At 56.0% G+C, this 7,549-nt stretch overlaps 1 protein-coding gene across 1 annotated transcript in view; it reads left to right on the top strand.

Annotated features, from left to right (window-relative positions):
• Positions 1-523: 523 nt before the first annotated feature.
• The window catches only part of ACTL8 (actin like 8), a 61,229-nt gene continuing 54,203 nt past the window's right edge, over positions 524-7,549 (top strand). The window contains exon 1 of the mRNA XM_006197048.4: positions 524-602. The gene's annotated coding sequence lies outside the window, so the exon portion shown is untranslated. The remainder of the gene's footprint in view (positions 603-7,549) is intronic.

The following is a 7,549-nucleotide window of genomic DNA, read 5'->3' as shown; positions in this document are numbered from 1 at the left end:
TGGAGGTTATTTCTCCAGTTCCTGCATCAATAATTAGAATAAGCACACTTAGCAAACCTGTTTTTTTTTTCTGTCTCCTTTCCAGCTTTATTTTATATGTATGCAAGTTTTTGGAAGTTAGCTTTACAATTTAGTCTTTAGGTGACGATAGTCTGTGGAACTGTGACATTTGAGGAGTAATGAATGCAGTCAGTGATGACTCGTGGGACTGTTGGTTTCATTTTATGGAAAGGAAGAGAATGTCTTTTGTAAGAACAATAGCTGTGTCTTCTTAGGTAGAAATATAGTGTCGTGTTGTTGTTCAGGAGTTCAGCTGTGTGAGAAGGGTTCGCGTGAAAGCTGAGTCATCGAAGGGGTGGAGTGTGCCGATTGTCTACAGTTGCAGCTGCAAATTCATCCTTCTTGCCTGCTGGGTGAAAATGGAGCTGGGCCCTTTAAAAATTTTTCCCCGTTCAGCCGGCAAGTTAAGCTTCAGGCAGTAGAGGGCGCTGGAGAGACCGCGCGGCAGAAAAGGCTTCTGCTTCCGGGTTTCCACGCACTCACAGGCAGGCTTCTGCAGCGCGTGCAGCCTCCCCAGCGCCTGGCTCCTGCAGTGCACAGTGGTAAGTAGCTCTCAGTGCCAGCACCCCGTTTTAGGCAGTTTTGTAGTGGGGTGCCTCTGGTGAGACACCTCGTGTGAGCAGCTTGTGTTGTAGCCTCCAGGGCAGATTTCTGGTAAGTCCCGCGGGTTGGATTTATAACGGGTTCCACCCGGGTGGCACTAGACCGGCTTTTTTGCATGTCCTGAGCCACAGGCGTGCCCTGTTCAACAAAGTCTGGACAATAGCCCTGGAAGGTATGTGAGTGTATATACTTCCTCTGGGATTCTGCCTCAGCCGCGGTGGGCCGGGGTGGGGGGGTGGGGTGGGGGGGGCGCCTCTTTGGGCAGTCTCTCATCCTGAGGTCGCGACGCTTTCTTGGAGGCTCTATGTCAGCCCTTGGGGGCGTCTTCCTCAATGCTATTCTCTAGAGTTCTCTACTTTTTTCTAGCCAGTCCGTGTTAATTCAGTCTCCTAGTATAGTTAATAATTCTTTATATGGAACTTGCCCTGTTCAAATTACTGCGTGGTTTTTCCCTCCTGATTGGTTGCAAAGGAATACACATTGAATGCGTAGTTTGTTTATCCATTTTCATGTTGATATTTCCAACTTGGGGCTGTATGAGTCATCTATGCGTATTCTCAAATGGGCAAGCCTTTCTGTGTAAGATGTTTTCATATCTCTTGGATAGATACCTTGAATGGGGTTCCTTTGTGAAAGCCAAGCTAATGGGCTTTAACTTTGTGTAGAGGGTGCTGTGGAGTTACTGGAAGTTTTGTGGGTCTGTTTTTTTTTTGTAATAGCAGTGGTGGGATTTGATGTGGGTCTTAGAAGGATCGCTTGGCCTTGTGTGAGTGGGACGGGAGGACACCAACTTAAATTTCCCAAGATGAAGGTGACAGCTCAGCCTAGTGACTCTGGCTCGTGACTTTGCTCTCTCATTTGTTTTCGAATCTGTGAAATGGGAGTGTTCACGTGCATCTGTAGGATGGTTGGCAGGACTGAACAGGCTAATGCCATGGGGCACTTGGCACGGGGCTGGCATGGAGTTGGTGCAGGGGTGGGGGTGGCCAGCACGCTGATATTATTAGGTATTTAAGCCAGGATGTTCCTGCCTCTCCCTGGCACTGGCTATCGTGTGTCCAGAGGCCAAGAGCCTAGAGGGGAGGGCAAAGTTTTCAGCATCTTGCCCAGAGACAGCTCTGGACCTAGAAAAGGCAGAGCACAGCTGCCATTTGCTGCCCGGCGCCTGGTGCTTTCTGATGCCTTCTTGTCGCTTCCTTCTGGTTGGTGGACCCACAAGGTGGCCTTGGGTTCCAGGCTTTTTGCCCAGCCCCCTGACAATCACCTCAGCTGGCATCCTGCCAGCTGGATCCCCGAGCCACCGCACCCCAGCAAGTCAAACGACCATGATTAGTCAAATAAAATTTCCATCTGTTGAGGAATTTATGAGAGTTATTACTGGCTATAAAAGCGATCGGAGGAGAAGGATGGATCTGAGGGGGTAAGTGCCTCCAATTATGTGCGGTAGTGACTTTTAAATAAGGTTGCAGATGTCCTTATCGGAGTGAGCCAGATCCCCGGAGCAGGCTGGGCGGGAGGTGGCTGGGCTGGTGGGGGCCGGTTGGTCACTGCGGAGGGAGGAGGAAGAGGGTCCTCTGCATTTAAACCTTGGGGGGTGTGGCATTTAGAAAGATCCTGGATGCACGCTGCAGGTGCTTAATGAATGCACGTTTCTACTTTCCCTGCTTCCCTACCTCTTCCCCTGGGTCTGGTTGAAGGCAACACTCTTTCTAGGCTGGGTTCTTGCTCTCAGACTCCAGGTGACCAGTCCATGTGACCTTGCTGGGCCTCTAGAACTTCATCTTTAAAATGGGACAGTTAATTATCAAGCGTCCATCCCAAAGGAACGCTGGGAGAGATGACTTGAGAATGTGGACCCAGTCTTGTTCTGATATTAATATATGGCTTTCCTCGAGTGCCTGACTTGCTTTATCTCCTCAGCATCTGGGGATGGAGGTGACGCCCCGTATCTTGGATGGGAGGGTTTGGGGAGGGAAGGGACTCATCTGTGGTCACCCGGAGGCCAGGTGCTCCTGTTTTTTTGGAGAGTTGTAGCTTTAGAAGTCCAGGCCCCTACCTTCACCCTACTTGAGATGCTGAGAGCAAGACTGCACTTTGGGCGCAAACTTGTGCTCCTGATGGCTGGGGTGAGCTGGTGGGGTTGGTGGTCTTCCTGGAAAGGACTCAAGCAGGACTGAGGGTGGAGGTGGACTGCCCTACTCCAGAGAGAGGGGTTCACAGGGTCTAGACCCTCAAAGGTGGGGCTTGGGCCTGAGGGTCTGAAGGCACACAGTCCCCTGACTGCGAGGCCAGGGGTCTCTCCATGGTCACTTCCTGTCCCTCTCCTGCCTCCCCTGCCCACCTCCCCATCAAGTGAAAACCAGCACCCCCACCACCCTGAGCTCTCGGGCCCTTTAAAACCTGGGGCGCATGCCCAGGCCCCGCAGCTGGCCCTGCTTTCATTCCTGGGCGTCGGTCCTGTTGAATAGCCCACATCTGTGCCCAGGAACCATCCGGATCCAGTCCTCCCCAGACCCCGGCTCACCTCCGGGCAGGTAACTCTGGCCCTGGACCCCTTTCTCTCTGCCGGGCAGTTTGAGGGTGACCTTTTAGCAGGTCTGGAGTCCCCTGGTGCCTGACTCTGGACCCGTGGGGTGGGGAAAGGGGGGAGGACAGGCGCTGGCTGAGCCAAGGGCCTGGGTTGGCAGCATGAGAGCTGAGCCCTCTGGTTGCACCTGTGGTCAGGGAAGCCTTCTGCCTCAGTCTCCCCAGTCCTACGTCTTGGTCCTTTGGGCTGAGGGTGGCTGTGGAGGGGAGAATCTGGCCGCGATGGGGGGGCCCCCAGTTCTGCCGTGGCCCTGTGACCTGGGCAGGTCCCATGACTTCCTGGGGACTCGGTTTCCATCCCTGTGAGTAGAGATGACAGGGCTGCCTTGTAGGGTCCGGGTGACGATGAGAGGGAAGTGTGGGAGAGAGACCCCGGGCCAGGAGCGGGTCTCCGATTCCTTGCTGGCCTTTCCGGGTCAGGCTAGGAGACCTCTAGGGACGGGAGGCTGTGGGGCTGGGGTGAGCGGAGTATCTCGGATTCTCCCCGGCACCCCACTAGGGGATGGAAGAGCCTGTGATGGGGTGGCCGCCAGGAAAAAGCCTTGGTGCCTGTCGGCCCTGAACAGCAGCAGGACTTGTGTCTTTGGGCGAGCGTCCGTTGTGCTGATGGCTTCATTCCCTGCTGGGTTTCCTGGTGTCTCAAGTATGGGGTGGGGGGGCCTTGTTGGTGCAGCTCCTGTGGTGGTCCTGGCTCTGCCTGTGGCACATGCGTGTGCACTGCTTCGTGCCCCCTCCCTCCCACGTTTGTTGATGTCAAGGTGGCCACACAGCTGTCATCATTCCTGCTTTCCAGATGATGAAACAGGCTTAGGGATCGGGGCTGCGGTGGAGACAGGGTACAGTTGGTTTCAGGCCTCGGAGCTCGGACCTCCCGTCACTGTAACATAGCATTTATGTGCTGAAAGTGCCGTCTTACGCCCGGTGCTGTACCGGGGACAGGAGAAGCAAGGAGAGCCAGAAGCTGCCCGCGTGGCGCCCGGGTTGGCTGGGGGAGACAGACAATGAACAAGCAAACCCAGGATTAAAAAGATTTCGGATAACGAGCGGGTGGTGACTGCTATGCAGTAGATGAGATGGGTGAGCCGTGGGGGTGGGCAGGTGGTGCTCGGGGGCTGTGGTCTCAGAACGGCTCCCCCGAAGAGAGGGCATCCCTGGTTCCCTCACGGTCACAACTGCATGCCCCCCACCCTGCCCCATGATTCTCCCATCTCAGACTGGGGGCGGGGTTGGATCCTGTGCTCCTGGCCTCCCCCTGCCCCAGGCGTTGGGAGCCCGCAGGCCAGGAGCCCAGCAGCTCTGAGCTCCCTCCGGCCCCTCCTCCCGGCCTCCCTTCCCCACTGTTGAGGGACCCCAGCCCCACGCTCTACTGCCCCTTGTCTCTGGCCTGGGAAGGGAGTCTGGTCATTTCCCTCCGGAAAGCCTGGTTTGGAGGACACAGTAAATCCCTCTCACGCTGCAGGGACTTTTCTAAGGGGCTGAGTCCATCTTCCCTTCCCTTCCTTTCTAAGGGGCTGAGTCCAGTTCCTCCCGAGCTGGAGGCCTTCTCCATGAGAGGGTCCCTGGGGCTTTTGAGTTTGTGCCCATGCCTTGGGCACAGGAGGGCATAGAGCAAAATGTTCCTTAGTCTTTTCCTTCATTTCCCCCCTGCCCCCCACCCCCGCCCCAAGGAACGGCGGCTGGGAGCCTTGAGCTGACAGGTGTAGGGGGTGTGGCGCGGTGGGCGTCCGCCCTCAGGAACCCTGGGTTGAGTGGAGCCCTGCACCTTCCCAGCCGATGACCCTGTGAGTAGGAACCTCACGTTTCTGTTCGCTAAGTGGGAACGGTCACCTCACAGGGCCATCACCAGGGTTAATGAGACAATGGCGCCTCTAATGCTTTCTGTCACGATCATCATGATTTTTGGTGATGTGTCCCCAACCCAAATAGCAAAGGATGGAAACTAAGCCACATGGCGTGGAGCTGAGGAAGCAGCGGCAGAGCCCGCTGAGGGCCAGCGGCCCCATGATGTGTGCACAAGCTTCTGGCTGGTCCCTCCCCTCAAGGGGGCATCCCTGGGGCTGGCTTTGGATGTGGCCCTGTGGTCCTCCTTCCTGAAGGTCCCTCTGTCTTTCCCTGAGAGGCTGGGTCCCCTGTCCCCACAGGCTTTGGAGTTTATCAATGTCCCCTCCAACTCTAGACTTCCCTTCTTGACCAAGCTGGGCTGGGAAAGCAGGTGACCACGGCATGGTCCTGCCCACAAAATGCTTAGCTGAGTGCTGCGATGGAGTTAGCTTTGGGGCCTTGGGAGCACAGAGAGCGTGCTACTTCCCTGGGGTGGGGGGAATAGCAGGGAAGGCTTCCTGGAGGAGGTTACGTCACGAACAGACAGAAGCCAGGAAGAGTGCTTTGTTGATGCTGGAGGGTCAAGTTTGGGGTGAGGAATGGTGAGCATTGGCCTGGAGGGAGCCAAGTCACGGAGGCCTTGCATGTCAGGCCACGGAGCTTGGATGCCATGCCCAGGGTCCCGGGTGCCAGGGAAGGTTTGAAACAGGGGAGCAGTGAGGTCAGACTTGCTGTTTAATTGCTTTCACCTCTCTAGCCCAATAGTCTTTAACTGGGGGCATTTTTGGTCCCCCCAGGGGGCTTTTGGTTGTCATAACTTGGGGCAGGGGTGCTCCTGACATCTAGTGGGCAGAGGCCAGAGATACTGATAAATATCCTCCCTGCCTGGGACGCCCCTCCCCCTACGACCATCAGTTATGGCCCCAGATGTCAACAGTGCCTGGCCCGTGTTGGCGCTTGGTGAAGTTTGTCTGAATGAGAATCTGGGGCCAGGCCAGGGGGCCTGGTGTAGAGTCAGCCTGAAAATTGGGAGTTTTCTTCCTCTTGGCATGTTCCCCTGTCTCTGATAGGGGTGGACTCGGCTAGGCAGGCTCAAGCCTGGGTACCCTGGGCCCTGGGGCAGCGCTGTGACCACAGTGGCCCAGCCTCCCGCGGTCCCTCCGTGGATCCCCCTCCCGATGCCTGTGTCCGTTCCAGCCTCCACCTCCTTGCCTCCCTGCTGTGGTGCCGCAGAGAATCCACCAGCCCCACTCAGTATGCAGTCCTAGCTGGCCTGAGAGCCTGGGTTTTAATAGCTGAATATTTCAAAAAAAAAAAAAAAAACTCCACTTGTCTGGAGGCCCTCATCCCTGCAGCCCCGCCCGCCTGGCTCCCTGGGGGAGCTCATGCAGAAACTGATGTGTTAATAGGCCTGCGGCCTCTCCCGGCCTGGCTCCCACTTGGCCTCCTGCGGGAGCCTTGTGCTGCTCCTTGGCCTCTGCCTGCAGCCCAGGCTGGTGTCTGGCTTTGGGCCCCGGGTCCAGGAGGTGGGGGCTGGGGGGGGCACCTGTGATCTGCCTTTTCCTCATTGTGAAATTCCTGGACTCCTTAGCAGGGGCGGGCCCTGTGCTTGGCCCCTGGCGAGCCTTTTTTTTATTCAGTCCTCACAACCTCACATAATAATGGGAGTGCTATTATTTCTCCCATTTTGCAGACCAGGAAGCTGAAACTTGGAGGGGTCACCTGTCCAAGGTCACACCTCAAGTGAGTGGTGGCCCTGGGGCCTGCATCCAGGTCGATGCCCAGGGAGCCTGCCACCTGCGTCAGTCTTTCCAGGCCTGGCAGGTTTCTGGTGACTTCCCTTCAGTTGGGTAAAACAAGAAGCATCCCTGATCTGTGGGCTCTGAGGGCAGGACTGGCTTCCACAGCAAGAGCTTCCTAGCAGTAGGCCAGCCTGCTTCACAGTGTGATGGGTTTTCTAGTGAGGTGATGAGCACCCCATCACTGGGAGTATTCAGGCTGAGGCTGATGGCCATTGTTCAGGCAGGACAGAGAGGACCCTTCTCAGGTGTGAGGGGCTGCACTGGAAATTGTCTGAGATCAAAATCCTTTGTGTACATTAACTCATCAGACCCTCATGATAACCCCATGAAGTAGGCATGATAATTGTACCCATTTGACAGACGAAGAAACTGAGGCCCAGTGAAGGGAGGTAGCTGCCTAGGCCCCTCTCCATGGCTGGCCCCTCAGCATCCTTTAGGGCTCAGCTTAGATTTTGCCTCTTCAGAGGGGTCTACCCTGAACCCTGGGCCAATTACACAAGCATCCTCCTCTTTGCTTCCTTCATAGTGTGTAGAAATGTGCTATCTCTGCTGCCCTGGAGGGTAAGGTATCTGAGGACAACGGCTGCCTTGTGGTGGGCACAGGGAGGGCAGAGCCAGCTGCTTAGACTTGACATCTGTGTTCTTAACCACTGGGCTTTCCCGCCACTGAGCTTGAC

The sequence above is a fragment of the Vicugna pacos genome, chromosome 13 (assembly GCF_048564905.1).
Source record: "Vicugna pacos chromosome 13, VicPac4, whole genome shotgun sequence".
Lineage (NCBI taxonomy): Eukaryota > Metazoa > Chordata > Mammalia > Artiodactyla > Camelidae > Vicugna > Vicugna pacos.
This window is presented reverse-complemented; position numbering and strand designations above follow the sequence as displayed.